Source organism: Lepisosteus platostomus, chromosome 11 (assembly GCF_059453375.1).
Source record: "Lepisosteus platostomus isolate fLepPlt1 chromosome 11, fLepPlt1.hap1, whole genome shotgun sequence".
In the NCBI taxonomy this organism is placed as follows: domain Eukaryota; kingdom Metazoa; phylum Chordata; class Actinopteri; order Semionotiformes; family Lepisosteidae; genus Lepisosteus; species Lepisosteus platostomus.
Genome location: NC_142621.1, coordinates 43,756,717 through 43,776,508, shown reverse-complemented (window position 1 = coordinate 43,776,508; position 19,792 = coordinate 43,756,717).

Sequence of the window (19,792 nt, the reverse complement as noted above, 5' to 3'; positions counted from 1 at the left end):
ACGGCATGTCGGGGTCTTCCAGAGTCCTTCACAATAAAATCACCATGTGAGTCCAGGCAGCATGAAGCTACAATCAAATCCTGCCAAAGAGAGGTCAGCTCAAAAGAATGTATTCAAACATCTAATTTACAAGAATCAATTTTCCTGGCATGCATGATATTAATCAGAATTCAGTTCTGAAGGTGGGAGAATGGAACGAAAAATCACAGTCCAAGGTAATACTGAAAGAATATTGGCAATCACCCAGCCTCCAGCACCTTGCAATTTCTGGAAGCAGCTGAACGTAGAGAATAACTCTTCTTTAAGACACAGGATGGTAAGGCTGTATGAGAAAGGGTCTCATGGAGGAAACCCTTTAAGAGAGTTGTTAAAGAATGTGGAGACTGGGATAAAATGGGTCTTTTCCGAAGGTATTTTATGTTATTTATTGCTTATCCCTCATCCCCATTGATTTAGTGTTTGTAGCATTTCTGAAAATGCTAACTATTACAGTACATAATACTTAACAACACACGCTAAATATTTGTCACTTTGTCAGCATTTAAGCACTGAATTAATAAATTATAGCCTTTAAAGATAAAGATTACAAACGATGCGTTTCCTTTGTTGTGTTCTTTGTTTCCTTTCAAAGCTGAAGACCGCAAAAAATTACAAGCTGTGTGTGTTAGGTCAGTGAACATCAATGCACTTTTAAAAAGCCTGGGAAAAGACTCCAATTTTAAATTCTTAGTCTTTGAGTGTTACACCTTAACAATAGATAAAGTTGTAGCAGGCTCAATCTTGACAGTATTAAGAATGTGGAGGTCAGGTCCGTTACTAGAAATAAGGCCTTTATTAAAGGACATGACAAAAGGACAGGTACTTGACTCTATGGAAAATAATGCAACTCAGGATTTTACACCATGAAGGTTCAATGTGTTTCAAAGGCAAACTATTTCTCATCTTCCATCATATAGTGTTAGTCTAACAAGTATTATATAGAGAATGAAGCTTCTATATTGGTGGATTCCAGGATAGGCTGATAGGCTGTCATTTCAACCCATCTGCATGCATTTCATAGTAGCACCTGTGATAGCATCTGGCCTGCCATGCTAATGTGTACAGTATATGTACATTCACATTGCATGGTATTACAGTAAATCTTTACAAAGTGCTTTAATTGGAAAAAAGTACCATATGTATGTGGAGACAGGAATGACAAATCAGTGCATTGGCATGTGAATTTCCCTAAGGTTATAAAAAAAAAGGAAAAGGAAAATGAATGAAACTGTAACACAAAACGCAGGCCTTCATATGTATTGTGTAGCTCACTGAAAATGTTGGTTCACTACAAACAGGATTCTGCGGATGAGATTGTGACTGGTCATGCTAGCTGTGAGTGGAAGCCTCTGCACATCATATTCTTACATTTTGGATGTCTTTTTCCTGTGAAATCAAAGGTACGAGGATACCAGCAGGACCCAGGCAAAGCAGGGTTGTCTTCACATCCATCTCTACACAGAACTGCTGTTAAAGGCCCAGCAGGTACACGTTTAAATGTCGACGCCGAGTTAAAAAAATCACACGGCGCACCTCTATTTATCTTCACGCTGAATCACTATTAACAGAGGAATTGAAAGCAGCACCAGAGTACATTTTAATGCACATCAAGGAATAGCTTTACTACCAACCACCAAGGAGCAATCATGCCATAAAACTAAAAAAACAGACTTGTTAGTCAGATAAGTAAAGAAGCAAAGGGTAGAAAAACAAGTTTGAGTAAGCGTCAGGTCTTTAGCTGCCTAATTTACTTAGCTGTTTTAAAATGTGCTGTTATCCTTCAATGAGCTTTAATTACCAGGAATTTTAAGTAGTTTTTCATGTTTAAAAGGTGATGAATTGTATAATTAAAGAGCTAACAATGTAAATCAATGGGGTGGAAAGACAGTGGATAATTAAACAAGAGTCTTCCCAGTGAAAGAAAAAATACAATTGTCTAAGATTATAGAAAAAAAAGAGGCAATTATTAGGTAGCAGTTGCACCTGCAATGGGGTCTAATAAAAGTTAAAAACAGAGGCATGCTTAGTAAAGCAAGCTACTGTACATGACAGAATTAATCGTCAAAGGTCAGGCTCTACTATTTCTGCAGTGTGCTATAGTTTCGGCACTTTGTCTTCGACTGAGTCAATAACCTTCGTTCATCAATCAGTTTCTACATGAAAAATGAACATTTCAGGCTTACGTTAAAACAGAAATGTGCGTGGCAGAATTTCTAGGTGTTAATCACTTAATTATATTCGAGAAAGGCATGATTTGAATTGATTTCCACTGATCTAGAAGGAAGGGTTCTTATTCAGAAATAGAAATTGCTGCTGTTCAGATGCAGTGGATAGGGTCTGATGGAAATTAACAGTAAAAGGCAGGTCTGTGCACACAACTCGTGATGCACTATAGGAGCTCATTTAGATATGGTGCCTTATAACTAATGAAATTCAGATAATATACAGCAAAACTAACTGTACGTCTACTTATTCTCCTGTCTTGTCCTGGGTGTAATCACCCCATATTTATGAACTTGGTAAAAAGTCCTCACTTATAGTCAAAAGGAAGTATGACACTCCACTCAACAGGCATGACCTGCATGTTTTATGAATTAACTGAGCTGCAGATTCATCCTCTGACCCTGCAATGAGAGCTGAATAATAATGAATTGATTGAATACTTTGCTTACAGACAACAAAGTCGTCTTCCTTTAGAGAACCAGAATTGTTTGTACAATATCTCGACATTCTTAATTTAGGTCTGCCACAAAAAGGTTTGTAAGCCTGACAGCTTTCTGCAGAATCATAATAGTCTGGTCTATTCTGAGATGAAATGCTGCCAGATTAGGGGCAAACAAACATTTTAAATGTCATATTCAGTATACTTCCAACGAGATGGCCAGAATTTAGTTGTAGCAAAGGTCGACATAGCAAAACCGCTTTATACATTAAGTGCGTTTGCAGATTGCATTTTGAAATGGAACTGTCGTGCAGCAGTAAACCGCAGTGAGGCCTGTTATACTGCAGCAGAAATTTTGCCTCTGGATTCTGCACACTGATGACACAACCTCATCCTTCAATAGGGATCTTTTATCCCAGCTAATACACCACCCAATTAGGCAGCAGTCCACCAGCAACAGAAGAATTATGGGACAATATCTTTCATTGCACACATTGAGATTTAATCACCAAAATCTTTTTCTTTTATTTAAAGTCTAACAGGTTCTCTATTATGGAATTGACTGTTTGAGAAGAGGCGGCCCACAAACGACCTGCATTTGATCGTCACAGTCTTACCCTGCAATGTTGGGAGCCACCCACACTGTGACACCAGTCTCATTTGAAAAGCCCTGCTACAGTCTCACAAAAGAAACCTCTTGCTGCCACAGCCCACAGCTTTCCTTACCGAACAAGGCGATGGAGGTCCTCAGTACCACTGCTCAGCTTGACAGGCTGAAGATCAGAATTGCCCCAAGATTCCATGCAGTCCTTCTTTATAGTCAGAAACATAATCACCCCCCCCTCCCCATCCCCCTCCTTCAACATTCCAAAAACAAAATTTGACAATAAAAAAAAACATTACAGGAAGTAGTGCATGCATGTAAAATTTTGTGTCATATTGACATTTTAAAGTATGAAATTAATCAAACCCAGTGACAGGGCAACTTCCATTGCTGCTGCCTCTGTTCTGCCATGCTGCACACAGAACAAGACAAATAATGAAATGTCTTCCTGCAGAGCACATTTATTTTTTAAGATTGCATGGTATAATGGATCAGTACTGCAGGCCGAAGAAGGGACTGTGTCTCCCGTGTCTTTGTGTTGGGGTTCGGAAAGCACACCCTCTCATCTGCACGAGGCCCAGCGAGGCAGGAGGTACTGGTATTTTTTTTTAACAAACTGCTTGGCTGACTCTTGCTCTGTGCGGTGGCAGAGGGGCTGCGGCCTGTCTCTGTTCGAATCTTGGCGTGATTGGAGAAGCCCGCGGCTCACTACGCTTCTGTTTGGGCTCTTCATGAGCCCTGGGGGATGTCTGCTTACCTGAACTCAGAATGATGACAGGAGCGATTTGTGAAATCATCAATTTCTTTTTTGTTGCCATTGCTGCTTGAGAAACCCCGCGCTCTCCAGGGCTTGTTAACAAGGTTAGTGACTCTCCACAAAAGATTGTGAGACACCTGTTTGCATTGAGGAAGCACTAGGTCCATCTGCTTCTGGAAGTTTTAAAGAAAGGCCATTGGGAATCTGGTGTAGATATTGCTAAATAGATTTTTCTTCTGACTGAAAAGGTTTTGTTAGGAGCATAATAGCATAATATCATACATATTAAACAACACACAAAGGATAACAAAGGTGTGTAAATAACATTTATGCATTACGTTAGTTCTAGTTCAAAGGCAGCCTTGCTTTCTTTTTAATTCCATTCTCTAATGTCAAAATCAACATGCCGTGTTCTCCCTTGTGGAAATAAATGTGGGATCATCTCAGGCAATCTATGGATGCTGTTCAGTAGCTAACAGAAACACAGACAGCAAATTCAAATAATTTACAACTTGCAGGGAAGATTTTTTTTTTTTAGGAAAATCTGTATCCATTCTTTACTGCAAAAAAAAATGTTTTTGCATTTACCTTGTTTGAAGTCACCGCTGTTGTGTATTTCGACTTGCCTCATTGAACCAATTGTTTGACAGACCTCATTTCTTTCAGCCCCTGAGAATATTTCTTTCAGCATTATGAACCTGCTCTTTGAACACCTATGTCATCCCCTAAAGCAAGTGTACAGCTATTGAGCAGCCTAATTTACGATAGAGGTGACTTTACAAATATTAGAAAGGTGGGGGAAAAAAAGGTAAAAGACAGAAAAAAAGAGATTGCCCCGAGGTCACTGTAGAAACTGGTAATATATTTTTTTTATTTTTTTGTCCCTTTTACCTTCAATTACACGGGCATCAAAAGCATTACACTGCACATTTCAAAATCAATTCTGAGTGCCGTGGTGTTTGTCTGGAGAGAGAAGGGCTAGAGTGCAAGTTTGATTTAGGAGGGTCTTAGAAGACGGGGGCTTCTCGGTTTTGTACAAATCGCAATTTGGATAGGCTAGCAGATGGCAGCTCGGCAATCAGAGCTCTGCAGTAATCAATTCAGAGACAGACAATGACATGAATCACCATCTCAGAGTCACAAAGCCTCGGCAAAGGGCAGTGGCTGGCAATATATCTGAGCCTGTAATAACAGCCCTGCTTTCCTCACTGCCTCACTGTGGTGGTCCTGTAACCCGCCACTGCACCTTGCTAGCGTTGTCTTTTTCATTTCATCTTCAGTCCTCCGCTTTCTTTTGCTTTCGTTTTCCCTTTTTTTTCTTAGAGACCGCTGTATTGGTTACTAATGAGGAAAGTCGTGGTCGTTAGTTCTGTGATATGCATACTGATTGAATCACACACGCACTGCAACTACAATAATGCGTGTTGTCTCTCTCTCTTTCTCTCTCAGACACTGCAAGACGTCACACAAGTGCACACTGTCTTGTTTGCCTTTTTGTGTGTGCGTGCTCTATTCTGTTCTGTTTCATTAATGTTTATGATTCAGAACTCCAATCAAAAGGGAGCCACTGAGGACAGACATGAAGAAGTAAACAAGGCATGTTAATTTAAATTCTCCATGAAAGTGCTCTGAAAACCTTTTATCTTGGGGAGCTTAGTCATTCTTAGGGATGAAACCTTGATTTGCAAATTGTGAAAGCAGAACTGAAGGTACCGTACATAGCAAAAGCAAATACGATACATTTTGATTTTAAACAGTACACAGAAGGTATGGGAGCCTATTTTTAACACTGTAACAGTGCGTGTACAGTATGCAGATATTAGGTGTGGTAATGGTAAACTCAACTCCTCTTCCTCACAACAACAACAATAATAATAAGAAGAAGAATTTACTTTGAGGTGTGCCTCTCTCTGATCTTCTTGTATTTTAATCTTTAATGAATGCAACACACTGCACCATTTCTGCACATTGATTAAGATTTCTTCAGTATGATTCTGAGGCTCATTGTTCCCACAATATCAGAGAGACTAATATGTTACCAACAGGAAAGAATGAGCTCAAGCATGAAGAAAACCGCAAACCAGTCTTCTGTTTATATCACGCTTGGCCACTAAGCTCTGTATGTTTGTCTACATATGGGTTTGCGGTTGGATTTCTTAAACAGTGCTTGCTGCACACTTGAGATTGGACGTAAGAGCAAAGTGAAAATCCCATTACAATGAAGAATGGCTGCTAAGTGTTTTCAAGGAATTGCCTTCAGGGTGAACATAAGCCTGGAATTTGATAAACATGCTCACAGCACATGCAAAGCCACTCAGAAGTCTACGGAGGTGAATGGGCCCAAACAAAAACACACCCAAATTCTCCTCTCAGTTCTGTCAAAGCAGCCATCAATTTCACTGCAGGGCACTTGTCTGCAAATAATGACATAATGTGAGGGCTTTTATACAGTTTGATTGCTTTATTGTCTTACTTTGGTGCAGCTGAAAGTCCTCTCTGCATTGTGCACCAGCCAACAAAAGCTGGTGCTGTCTATCTTGCATTGCACGGGCCATTACATGGCACAGAGAGGAGACATGAATACTGATTCCTAGTTGTTCTTTCAGTTCTGAAAAAAAACATGAGGGTATTAGTTATAGGCTGAGTGAGTATATTGCTCACGGATTTTCTGAATTATCATAGGTATTGATGAATGTCCAGTGCGTGTGTACAGATAAGCTTAAACACTTCTTTGAAACACTTCTTTTCTGATGCATGTTGTTTTGTTATGAGTTAATGTTCTGCGGGTTCTGTTTTTACACATTTATAGAAGAATTTGTCTTTTATGTCCTATCTGTTAGAATTTGCCCAATTTTTTAATAGCTTAACACAACAGACTCTGTGCCATGTGCAACTTACAGAACAGTTAGAGCACAGTGCACAAGGGACTGGCACCCTTCGCATCGGTGATGCAGATGTTAGGCAGATGTTTGGCACATCCCATAACAAGCTGTTGTACAGCAAGCTGAGGACCCTTGTACAATGGACCTGGTACACTGGTCCACTGGTAAGAGATTGCCAGTGCTAGAACTGTGGATTCTGTTGTCCATAGCATAGGCCGGCCACCTTTAACTAACAGGAGAGTTCAGGGTTTGAACCAGCAGCATCCTGCAATCTATGTGAGAGTCTTTACTGGCTGAGTCATTCAGGGGCTGTTAAAGTTAGCACAGCAGTACTGGCTGACGTTCTTGGTCTTAGCACATTCTTTTAACCCACAGGGCCTAACGAGCTGCTAACATAAAGCTAAGCTGTCCGTTCAGATGAACCTTACAGTTATATCTGCCAACCCGCTAGTGGTCTCTTCACTGAGGGAGACAGCAGCACAATCTGATTGATCAGCTTGAAAATGCTTCTCCTCAATATTCTGTACAGGAAAGCAAAGGGGATGAACTGTTGACAATTCATATCACTTAGCAGCTAGTCGTTAATGCCAATGGAGCCGTTCTGTGAGACTAAATGCATGAGGCTAATTAAATCCGGGATAAAACTCCAAAACACTTCCAATTAGCAGCCTTTTCAGGCAATTAGAAGAGAATGACACCTGTTGAGCCAGAACCATGCGTGCATGCTTGAGAGACACAGACGGAGAGCAAGAAAAAGAGAGAGAGAGAGAGATACTAGGAAAGGGTGAGCAAACAAGAAGACTGATGCCTAGGGTGACAATGTATTATTAATGGTATTCAGAGCATGGTTGCGCATTCATCATCAAAGCATTGTCCTGCTGCCACTGTTCCCTGGCAGAGAGAAGCAGGAGTGTCAGGAGTGATGGGATGAGCGGATGAATGACCGCCGGTTGAGCTGTGTGTTGGCAGATGGAAAATAATGAATGGCAAAAAAAGGAAGAGCAGAGTGTCAGCTTTCCCGACTAATGGCTCTGGTGCCTGCATAGCCAGTGATACACAGGAGATTCCATTAACACATCCGCAGTACAGTCTGCACGGCACTCGGGGGTCGGGCACCTTGTCTAGGCTATACAGGGACGCTGCTGAAGACAGGGAAGGGCCCTCTCAGTGTGCTGTGGGTCATCACATAGAGGGGTGTAAGCCAAGGCAGGCCTTGTACCTTTAGAACTCTACAGAGGCAGTGGGGAGTGTCCTGTAAAAATAAAAAAATAAAAAAAAAAATAATAATAATAATAATAATAATAATAATAATAATAATAATAATTGCTTACACTTACAGTATATAGCGCTTTTCTGGACACTCCACTCAAAGCGCTTTACAGGTAATGGGGATCCCCTCCACCACCACCAATGTGCAGCATCCACCTGGATGATTAGACGGGAAGAACAGGCTTTTTTGGAGCTTTAAATTATCCTTCAGCTTGGATCACACCTTCCCCCTTCTCTCAACGACAGACTCATCTCTTTCTATCTCCATTCGTTGGCAAACTTCTGCTTTCAAAACCTCTCCTCCTGTTCTCCCTGTTCTCTCATGCCCATTTCCCCACTGCTCTCCACCCCTCCTAACCTACTCTGTGTTTTGTATTCCTGTCCCTTATTTATCTGCTACTTTGCCTCTCTACCTCATACCTGAAGAAGGCTCCACAACCGAAACATTGAGTATCTTTTCCTTAGCTTTCAGCATGGAGTTAACCTGTATCTGTTCCTTTGCAGCCTACGCTTGCTGACACAGCCACTTACTTGAACATCTTTAATGAGGGATATGGCTTGGAAATCAAACTTGGATCCCAAAGGGCTACAGTGTATTCTGCTGCCCATTCCAGCCAAGTTTTTCTGTTATTTAATTGGCTTAATTATTTGATTAACTGGACAAATTTAATACATGCCCCCGGGCTAAGAGTTGTTTCCTAGGTAACTGCTGCTTGAACTCAGCATGTTTCAAATCATGAGCTAGAAAGAGACCCTGCAAAATAACCTGATCAATTTGCTTCATCAAGGGTGCGAATGAGGATGTGATCACGAAGATCTTGCTCATGGTACTGTCATTAGTCCAGGAACTCTTCAATGGCAGAGGTGAAAACTGGACTTCTAACAACACTTCCTCCTCTACCAGGAACTACAGGGGAGAAGACATTATCACTCTGACGCTATGTGAACTATTAAAAACTTGTCACAATACAACATGCCTAGGCTCCTCACTGTAGTGACATCTCAAGTCCAATGTTGAATTTCATATGTTTAGAGTAACCATTTTCCCCTAAGCTAAAAATGGGTGACTTGGCTTTTTCACTTTATTGCAGCAGGGGAGGGGGGTCTGTGGCCTTTTCACTTTCCCAGCAAAGGAAAAATAGACAAAATCCTTAAAAACCAGTGGGATTCTCTGCAGTTATACTGTATGGATAAAAGCTGTCATGACTGTGTTACCCCAGGCATAGCTGCATGGCTAGAACAGTGCTATCAAGAGAGTGCTTGTCATGTGGATCGACCCTTACCCACCTGTTTTAAAACCTCAACACGCCAAGTCCTCCTAATTCATTTGGGAGACATTCCTGAACTGTACGTACAGTACATGGATAATGAAAATGTGTATTCTGGGAAAGAGCTTTCCTTTTCCATATATGTGCAATGGGCTAACCTAATACCTCATGCATATCAACAGAAATATGTCAAATGATTAAAGAGCATAACCAGAAATACAGTACTGCACAGTTTTCTATTACAAAAAGGGAAATTATGACAATGAACACAAAGTGTTTAACCTTACTGAGTGCAGTAATCCTCGGGAAGATGTGTTGAGACTACAGTACTGTACATGAAGGGACATGAAGTTCTTTTTCTTTTCTTCTTTCTGATCTATATTCTAAAGGATTTTAAAACAGAAGACAGCAAAGGACTGCGAGCGACCACATTGATGTGTAGTCAATTGAACACTGAGAAGAGACGCAGGTAGCTGGGGAGTGGGAGAGATTAGAAATGTAATGTAATGTGGAGGGAAACATGCATGGGGACTTTGAATTGAACTTCTGGGATAGTCTGGCCTCCGAAAATGCCTCTCAGGCCTGGCTTGTCCTAACACAGCGTGGAGATGAGAATTCAGGGGAGTAATTCATTTAAGGAGCTGATGTCTTTACACAAATGTACTAATGTATCTAAACTGTGAAAGAGCATCACATATAGTATTTCAATCAGGGAAGGCGAAGCTTTGCAGCTACTAATATTTGGAACGTTTCTGCATGCTAAGGAGAATTGTCTTCTGAAATGTTCTGTTTTATCATATATCAATATTTTACATCAAGAAAAATCTTTCAGCCCATAAGTCTCTACGGACCACAAACTGTCCTCATTTAAGCATTCATTGTAAATGGTTTCTCACAACCAAGCAATGGATGTACTGTCTATCTTTAAGAAAAATTGAAGAGCTGGAGGGAATTGTCTATTGGAAAGAAATATATTATTGTGGCTTTTTTTCCCTTTTATTAAACTACACTCTCACGAGTGAAAAGAATAAAACAGCCCAGCAACGTTCTTCCAGGAGTTATTGCTGTGCCCAGGAAAAAGGTACAATTTATTTTAAGCATACAAATCAGTTATTGGGAATGGCAAAAGACAGTGCCATTCAAAAAGTAACAAATAAAGCACACCTGTAAAATATTCAAGCTGTCAAGAATTTTCTAAGGGACTTTCTTTAAAGCAGTGAGCATTACGACTGCAATCTACATAATGGAACAGGCTTTTAGTTTGTTTGAATGTTATTGTTATCTCGTGGATTGATCTGTCGAGCATCTATGAAATGATGATGCATGAAACTACTGTTAAAGGGAAAGTGGCAGCAAATCTTTTTAAAGACGTTTGGATAATGTGTAAATAAGCACATGCATGGTGCAGTTATAATTTCTACATAGTGGCGATCAAAATCTTGGAGTTCACAATCTGACTGTCATACCAACTGCAATAACATTACAAATGTCACTACAACTGGTGCCTAAAAGGTTTTGCACTTTTAAATCATAGCTTCCTGTTTAACTTCTTTGGATATATTTCTTAAGTGATTGACAATGAACAATATCATGCCAGACAGGCCACAAAGGCATTTGCTTCAAATAAGAAATGAACTACCTGGTGAAACCCTGTATTGCAGCTATTGGCAGTTAGAGTACTTTTGTGTTGTTGCATATTTGAAAAATACAACTGGGCCTTATTCATTAGTTAATTAATTCAGTTTGTCATTCATATTTGGTTTTCTCTATTCAATTATTTTATTCAAATCATAATTTCACATCATTTACAAAACTGCCTAGGAGTAAATATTGTGTAATCCTCCAGCCTGAAGATCTCGTGAGGAGCAATCCCTGCAGAAACTAATTTCTTCCATTTTACCAAAGACGCATATTCTGACAAAAAATGACACTTTTTTTCCAGGCTTTGCACACATGCTGAGAAAATTAGCCTCTGTGATTTTAGAATTCATTTTTGTCACATAATTTACCATATTTGATAAGTGCATAATTAAAACTAAAAAACTGGTAAATACTGAAAGTGACACCTTGCCTATTGAAATGCATATTTATGCAGATTGAATCCTTCGATTCCACGGTCATGATTTGTGCTTATGCTAAAGTGTCGGGATAATGTGCCATTGCCCATCTGAAGAGGAGTGATCAACAGGGCTATTTTACCCTGTGGAATACTGATCTCTAATGAAAGTGTCATTACTGCCCAAACCATTGCATATTTATAGTCACACACAATTATTAAATCCATTGCAAAAAAACTAAATTAATCGGCAAAATTAAACCCATTGATGGGATTTTAATTTGTGCTAACTGTGATTTGAACTGATTGTTTCACCTATAAAAATAATTTACATTTCCCTTCATCCACATACAATTCCCTTGATCTACAGTATGTCCTAAATTTCACTCAGCTAGATCATCTAAATTAGATGGAAGGCTAGCATTTTAATTTGAAGTTGGACTTTGGCATTGCTTAGTAGTGGCATTTACAATCCTGTGGAGACATGTATTGCTTCTGTGTGACAGTACACCAACAGGAGTATTAACTAATGCTTTATACCATGAGTTAAACAACTAAAACTAAACGAAATCCCACCAGCAGCCTCAATTTCTTCTCTAATTGTCGTCCTATGTCCCTTCTTACCTTTCTTCTAAAACCACTGAGCAGGCAGTGTGCTACCAAGTCTCTTGCTATTAGCTACTGGAAGCCAAATAGGTACAATGGGCCGAATAACCTTCTTAGTCAATCAACCCTAAGCTACAGTACATGTAAATGGGATATGCTAGGAAACTGATGTGCCCAGTGAAACCCTACCTAAAAATAAGGTGATCACGCAAACACTACAAAAGACAGACAACATTAAACACAGAAGGAAGGAGGCTGTAGTGATAACCAGTACTATGACATTCCATGGTACTAGTCAGCATCTGATGAAATGTTTACTTCAGTAACTATTTTTTAAATTCTGAAAACAAAGAGAGAAGGAATTGTTTTTAACTAGCTGCTTTCCCCCAAATTCCTATATTCATATTACTTAATTTTAGAGACACTTGTAATGCCACGTCTGTTCAGCCCTATATAGGTCTGGCCTTGGTTTTTCTCAATACAAACTTACATATGCCAAGACTGCACAAGCGAGACTTCATTACTGTTCCTTCAAACCGCACACTAGTTCTGTCGCAAGGTTGGGAAACCAAGTGAATGCATTGTATACAAAGGTCTTTAGTCAACCAACACACTGCCATGAATGTGACAGCTCCATAGATTAGGTTCCGGGGAAAGACATAAACAGCATTTTAATATTCCCCCAACAGCACAACACAAGTAAAGGCATACTGAGTGGTCTTGATGTAACACCTGAGGGACTGGGAAGCACTGCAGCCCACAGACGCAGTTAGAGATAAGCAAAAAATAAGATTATGTTTCCTGGTAATTGGCTTAGTGACTGGAATGCTGCTCGGACTAACAGAGACCTTTTTGCATCTTAAATTAATAGGAAGACATATATCAAAATAAGCTGAACTCAGGGACAGTTGAAAGTTGTCAACTAATAATTAGAGCTTGGGAACTACTACAATTAGAATTTTAGAACTGAAGCAAAAAGAGACAGAGAAATACAGTATGCTTAATAAATCCAAGTCAGAAGGAAACAGTGCCAATCACTGGGTTACAGTGCAGGATTTCTCAGGTACAGGTAAAGTGCCTCAGCTGATGTATTGGGATATGGAAAATAACTTTTTTAGAGGTGCGTATCAGGAAGATCAAAACTAATCGTGGGAATTCAATAAGCGTGCTTAACCAGCAGGACCTCAAGGCAGATACTGTATCATAATTCCAGCCACCAAACCATCAGTGAAAATCTAAATTATTTGCATCAAGAGTGAGATAAAAAAGAAGGCATATGGAAAGCCAAAGCAATTCTATCATAAGCACATTTTGTTATGGAAGACGTATAATGGATGTGGAAAGTTTAATTTCCAGCCCACATACGGGCCATACCAACCTCTCCTTCCGGGCTCATTGTTATTCCAGGCATGTAGGGTGGCAGCTGGTTGGCATGGTGTAGGATTGACAGGCAGTGGCACAGGCTGAGTCTGTGCCATCTGACTGCCAGCGGGGGGCGGGAGAGGTACAGAGAGTGAAGACGGGGTAGCCTCAGGGAGAAGGGGGGGAGGAGGGGGACAGTCAAGGAGATGGGCTTTGCAGGGACAACGTGGCCATTTCTCTTTTTAATATCAGTTTAGTCCGCACCCTAACTGTCAACCAGTCTCCACAGCCACATGGGCCAAGGCATGATTCAAGGAAGGATAACTGACCTAGATGACACTCCAAGAGAACAATTTTAGGCCCCACGAGATGCAGAGTCTCCTCCAGAGCATGACACAAAAGCAGAGCACATCAGATGCATAGACATAAGCTAAATGAAACCTCTAACGCCATTAAGGTACTGTAACGAGAGCTGGTCCAGGCACTGCATGATCTGTCATACAGGCCATCTAACAACAAAGATCGGTCTGACGGACATAGATAAAAATCCTAGAAGTAAGGAGCATAAATAGTACATCTGGGCTCTTGTGAGTATGATTCCCTCTGGAAGGCAGGAAAGGTGGGTATAATTTGGTGTGAGCTCCATTCTTCAGAGCTCAGTTGCTCACAAACACCCTTGATGATTGGTGCTGCAAGAGAAAAAGATTTTGGCTGAATAGTACTGGGTGGACCTCATGTATAACATGATTTACACTAATAAAGTGAAGTTGGGAAAATAGTAACTATCTTTAATCCTGTTTTCTGCAATTCTATAGAGTCTCTGAATTATGTATTCCAACCCTGTGTCTTACATTATTAATTTAATTATAGATCATTGCAGTGACTATCTAGGCTGATTGTTCCATAAACTTAGTGAAGACAAAGTTGTCACATGTTCAACAAGCAATATTTTTTTGACTTATTGACAAGGAATAACACCCAAGAATTAAATATATTGAATTTGGCTGAGCCAAATTAACCCAGGGGGTTCTGCAAAGATGTGGGTGCAGGAGGGGTGCGAACGATGAATGCAAAGGAGAAAATTCTTCCATATGGTATGTCTAGTTTTTAAAAAATGACGTCAGCAATGATTACAAGTTACAGCAGCTGATGATGTCACGCTCTTAAACCTCTCCTCTTATGGACGCTCCAGCCCTTCCTAGTTTTATTCTTGATTCCCTGCACCTGCCTCCAGTTCCTGCCCCCGTCCTACAAAAGCCAGGCTTTCCTGCCAATCTGTGCTCAGCTTTGGAAGATGGACACCAACGCACCATAGACACGCCCCCTCTTTTCCTTCCAACCTTTGCATGCTTTTTTCCCAGAGTTTTCCTCACTCCTCCCTGGATTGTGTTGTCTGCATAGGGTCCTGAAAGAACGCTTCATGACAGATGAAGAGTGTTGACTGCTGTCATCCCTCCGATATTTTTATTTTCAACTCCATATTAATTTGTGAACATTGCTGGCAGTGTAGAGCACCAATACATACATCTTCAGTTGCATATATTCATCTGTATGTAGGCATACAACACGACAAGAAGAAAATCATTTATGCCTTAGTGTTCTACACGGTTTTCAAACACAGTGGGAGGCCTGGATTAATAAAACTGCCACTACCTGTTTCATTTGACTTAGAAGCAGCAGGAGGTAAGATTTGTGTTTCAGTGTGAGAGACCAGCTGCCCTGTCAATCTCAGGAGCACAATCTGTTCTCTGCACTCCAAGATCCGCATTCCTGTAGTGTGTGGAGTGTATTTTTTTTTATTCTCATTATTTTAGCAGGTCAGAACTCAATTAAGCTTGCCGATGTGAGTGTTTTTCTTAAATAAGTCTGTAAGTCTAAATAAGTCTAAATTTCTGTTAAAAAAAGCAGAAATGCTATGAAATTACATTATTATTAAACACTAAGTGGGTTACAGTCGGTTAAACATGGACTTGAATGTGCTTAGAAACATGGCACATGTTAATATTGCTTACTGAGATCTCATGGACTTTACTATAATGAACTTTCATCAACTGTGTGATCAGCTTTACTAAGACCAACAACACCCTTGTGTTTCAAACAGTACTAATATCTTTCCAAGCAACTGAATCCTTTTAAGGAAAAGCAACATTTCTAGTCAAAGGATAAGAGTTTGGAATAACTAAATCAAAGGCACATATATAATCCGTACGTACAATATTCATTCAACATTTAAAACCCAGACAAAGATGGTTTGCTTTAGCCTGGAAAGCAAAAGAAAATCAGTGCATCATTCCTGTCCTTGCAAGACTGGCTCAAGTTTGGAGGGACTGTGTTCCTGGAGATCGGGTGTAGGCCTCTCAGCAGGCAGTGAGCCTTGTCAGCAGGGGGAACTGTGTAGAACAACACACTTGCCTGCCATGCAAATTACAGTACACGGCAGGTTTGCAACCCTCTGGGCTTTTTAACCAAATCAGTGTGCCCCACATAAAGTAATGCATTGCATTCTAGTGGGTGTGCACAAATGGATTGAGCTAAGGAGAAGGGGGGAGGGATTCATACAGAAACTTATTTTGGCATATTTTAAATCAAGTTCAGCATAAGCAATGAAGGTTAAAAAAAAAAAAGAAAAAAAGATTTTTCTTCCAGAAAGGAGCAAGCAAGCAAGGCAGAGCAGCGGGTCCCATTGGAAACCATTATTTCTGACAGAGTAATAGGGCTACAATATATGCATAGGACAAGGGCTCAATTTCTAGGAGATGGAATGTGTTCAGTGGCAGCTGGTGCTAGAGGAAAAGGGCCCAGGTAATGAATTCTCCCTGGCTTGCCTGCTTTATATTTCGTTCAGAATCTACACTTGGATATTAAAAGGTGTCATACCCCTAGCTTGCTACAATGAATCCCGTATGAATGTTAAAATGAATCATCTTCTGTACAAGAGGAGGGATGGAGCTGGGCTGACTGACTTGAATAGAAAACCTGACTTCGGCAAGAACAGGTACAGTATATAAGTTCAGGGAAGGGAAGCACGGGGATGGGTGGTGAGCTTAATGGGCTCTGAGTAGTTTGAGCACAAAGCTGGTAATTATCAAGCTACTCTGTCTTGCCTGGGACCAGTGATCACACACGAATTAGGGCTTTTCTGTTTCCTTCAGATGATGTCCTCAATGTCTGACAAATGAGACATTTCAAGATCTCCCTATGTCACTTTAAGGCAACAATGCAATCAGTTGAAGTAGTTGAGGAAAAAGGCAAATCTGCATTTTCTTGAGATCCTGGACTATGATTATTAATCTTACTTTCTAGGAACAGATATTGCAGATTAAGAGTTGCAAAGATCGTGGATCCACCCATTTTCAGTAACTGGAGTATCCCAAAAGAGTCACAGAAAACTAGAGCTTCTCCTAGCAAGAATAGGACGCAGGCAAGACAACACCCCGGACAAGGACACAAGAGCATCGCAGGGCACTCACATGCTTAAAGTAAACTGTACAGTAGCAATCTGTAGTGTTAGTAACCCAGTACTTATGATCAATATCATCAGTAATAACAAAACCTAGAATGTCCTCATGTATTATATAAATATTTGATCAATTGACAATGTAGTGCTAATATGTTTTAAATAACAAGTTCATGTTAATACCATCATATTAATGAACAATTTAATGTAAATAGATTTTTACGCATTTAGCAAATAATACTAGTTTTGAACAATGATGATGTTGAGAGTTGGTATGTTCTTCCCGTGTTCAGGTGAGTTTCCTCTGGGTGCTCTGGTGTCCTCTCACGGTTCCCAGACATCCGGGTAGGTTCATTGGTTTCTGGGAAAATTGGCCCGGGTGTGAGTGTGTGACTGTCTGTGTCTGTGTGTGCCCTGCGATGGCCTTGTGTCCCACCCAAGACGTACCCCATATTGCACCCATTGCTCGCCAGGATATACCCTGACTCCCCTGCGACTCTGAATTGGATGAAGTGGTTCGAAAATGGATGGATGGATTATAGATTTAGTAAAAGCAGCCTGTCGTAGAAACATTAAAAAAAGTGCGAAAGATAAAAATATACAAAGTAATATAAAATTGATTGTTTTAAGGCACAGAGCTTGAATACTGATTTATGCAATTCTACTGAAGTCAGAATTAAGTATTCAAGCCCTGTGTCTTACATTATTCAGCTCATTATAAATTGTAACAGTGCCTTACTAAGCTAAGAGTTCAATAAAATTAGAAAATGTAATCGTCATATACTGTAAGTGTAAAATGCACATAATATTTATCATAGTGGATTAGTAAACCACCATCAGTGATGGAGAGTACTGCTTTTTATATCTACAATGGCATAATGTATAGATGTACTGTAGGTCTAAAACAGTACTAGAACAAATTGATTTATGCTCTAGTGTTTATACATTGTATTCAAACACAGAGGGAGGCCTAGATTAATAAAGCTGCCGCTACCTGTTTCATTTGACTTAGAAGCAGCAGGAGGTAAGAATTGTGTTTCAGTGTGAGAGACCAGCTGCCCTGTCAATCTACAGAGCACAATCTGTTCCCTGCACTCCAAGATCCTCATTCCTGCAGTGTGGAGAGCATTTTTATTTATTCACATTTTAATCTTAACAGCTTAGAACTCATTAAAGTGTGCTGGCGTGGGCGTGCTTCTTTAATACATCTGAGAATATCATTCTTCCTATTTAAAAAACAAATAATAAAAAACAGTTAAATTATCATTAGACACAAAATGGCTAACAGTGGCATGAACTTGGACAGGGTTGGTGTTTGCTCTCTTCATTCCTCACTATGTCCTCCTGGGTTTTACTTTCATCACAGAACACTGTTATCAGCCTTATCAACATTGCCAAAATCCTAAATTCTGAGATTTGATTTGAATATTTCACAGGCAACTGAATCTTTAGTGTGTGTGTATGTGTGTGTGATAACAGTGGAAGCAGATGAATGTGTATACACAAGAAAACTGGTTTACACTCAGGTCAATTCATTATTTTTCTTGACAAATACACTGCACTACTCTTGCAGATGAAGCTATATGTTATTTACTGACTCACAGAGACGTGGGTGATGTATAGAATATACATAGTAGATACATTACCGCACCAATATATTAACTCATTGACAGCACAGGTGGTAAGATGTTCTTTGAATGATTACCTGCTTGAGAGTGCTTGCGGACAATAAACTTTTAAAGTTGAAAGATCGATGTGTTCTGGAGCCCTGCGCCACGTACTTGTGGGACGTGTTCAAGTGCAATTTGAAACTGTTATCTCAATCTTGGCCAGTGCATAATTGCAAAGCCCACTGATGAACATTTGGAAAACTGATTCCCAAGTGCAGGGAGCTGAAAACAGAAAATCATTTCTTTATTACATCTTCTTTGGCTCAATCTAAATGAAAACACCAAAGATCAATAATCCCAGATGGTTTACGACACCGATTTCAAATATTTTTTGTAAGTTTTACTTTAACTTTGTGTTGCAGAAAGGTTGGCCTACTGCCAAAGTACTTTGTATCTATTGCATTCTATTCATACAGAACCTGCTAAATAAACCCTATAAAACACCTTACTTCGGAAATCGTAAGATAAAACAATTTTTATATTTTACTATATAATCAATAATTCTCAGTGGTAACTATAATGAATCTATTTAGAAATGCCATATCCATTACTACACTAGTGACAGTTGTATAAATAAAGGAGAGGTAAAATATCCTTAGGAATGTTGCTGACAGTTGAAATATTGTTAGTTAGCCTCCAGAGTTCACTCATCCACGATCAACAGGGTCCAGCAGGGCCACCAACTCATAAGGTTTATTCGGCCAATCATCTGACACAGCTAAGAGACCATCTAAGGGATTGCTACCATGCAATAGTAGCAATAACAGTAACAACAGCTGCTACAATTAATTGTGTTTCACGGCAAACCCATTAACTCAATAAGTCATACCCGGGGCAGCCTGGAACATGAAATCAAGTACTACATAGATCTCCAAGACTGTTCTTTCTCATGTTCTTATTTACCATTTGAATGCCTATTACTTTCTGAAGACTGCTATCCTGTTAGACTTGGAATGGATTTTTCTTACTTGAGACATCCTGCAGTTGTTCTAACAAATCTAATGCAACAATTCACTATCACTGGCTTTCATTACTGCAGGTTGCATGGCAATATGGGCAAACACCCTCTGCATTCTAGAAAACTATTCCCATTTTGTTTGTTTGAGTGACAGAGTAGATGTTTACAGGAGAAACCATGAAGGAATAGCTAAAGTCTATGA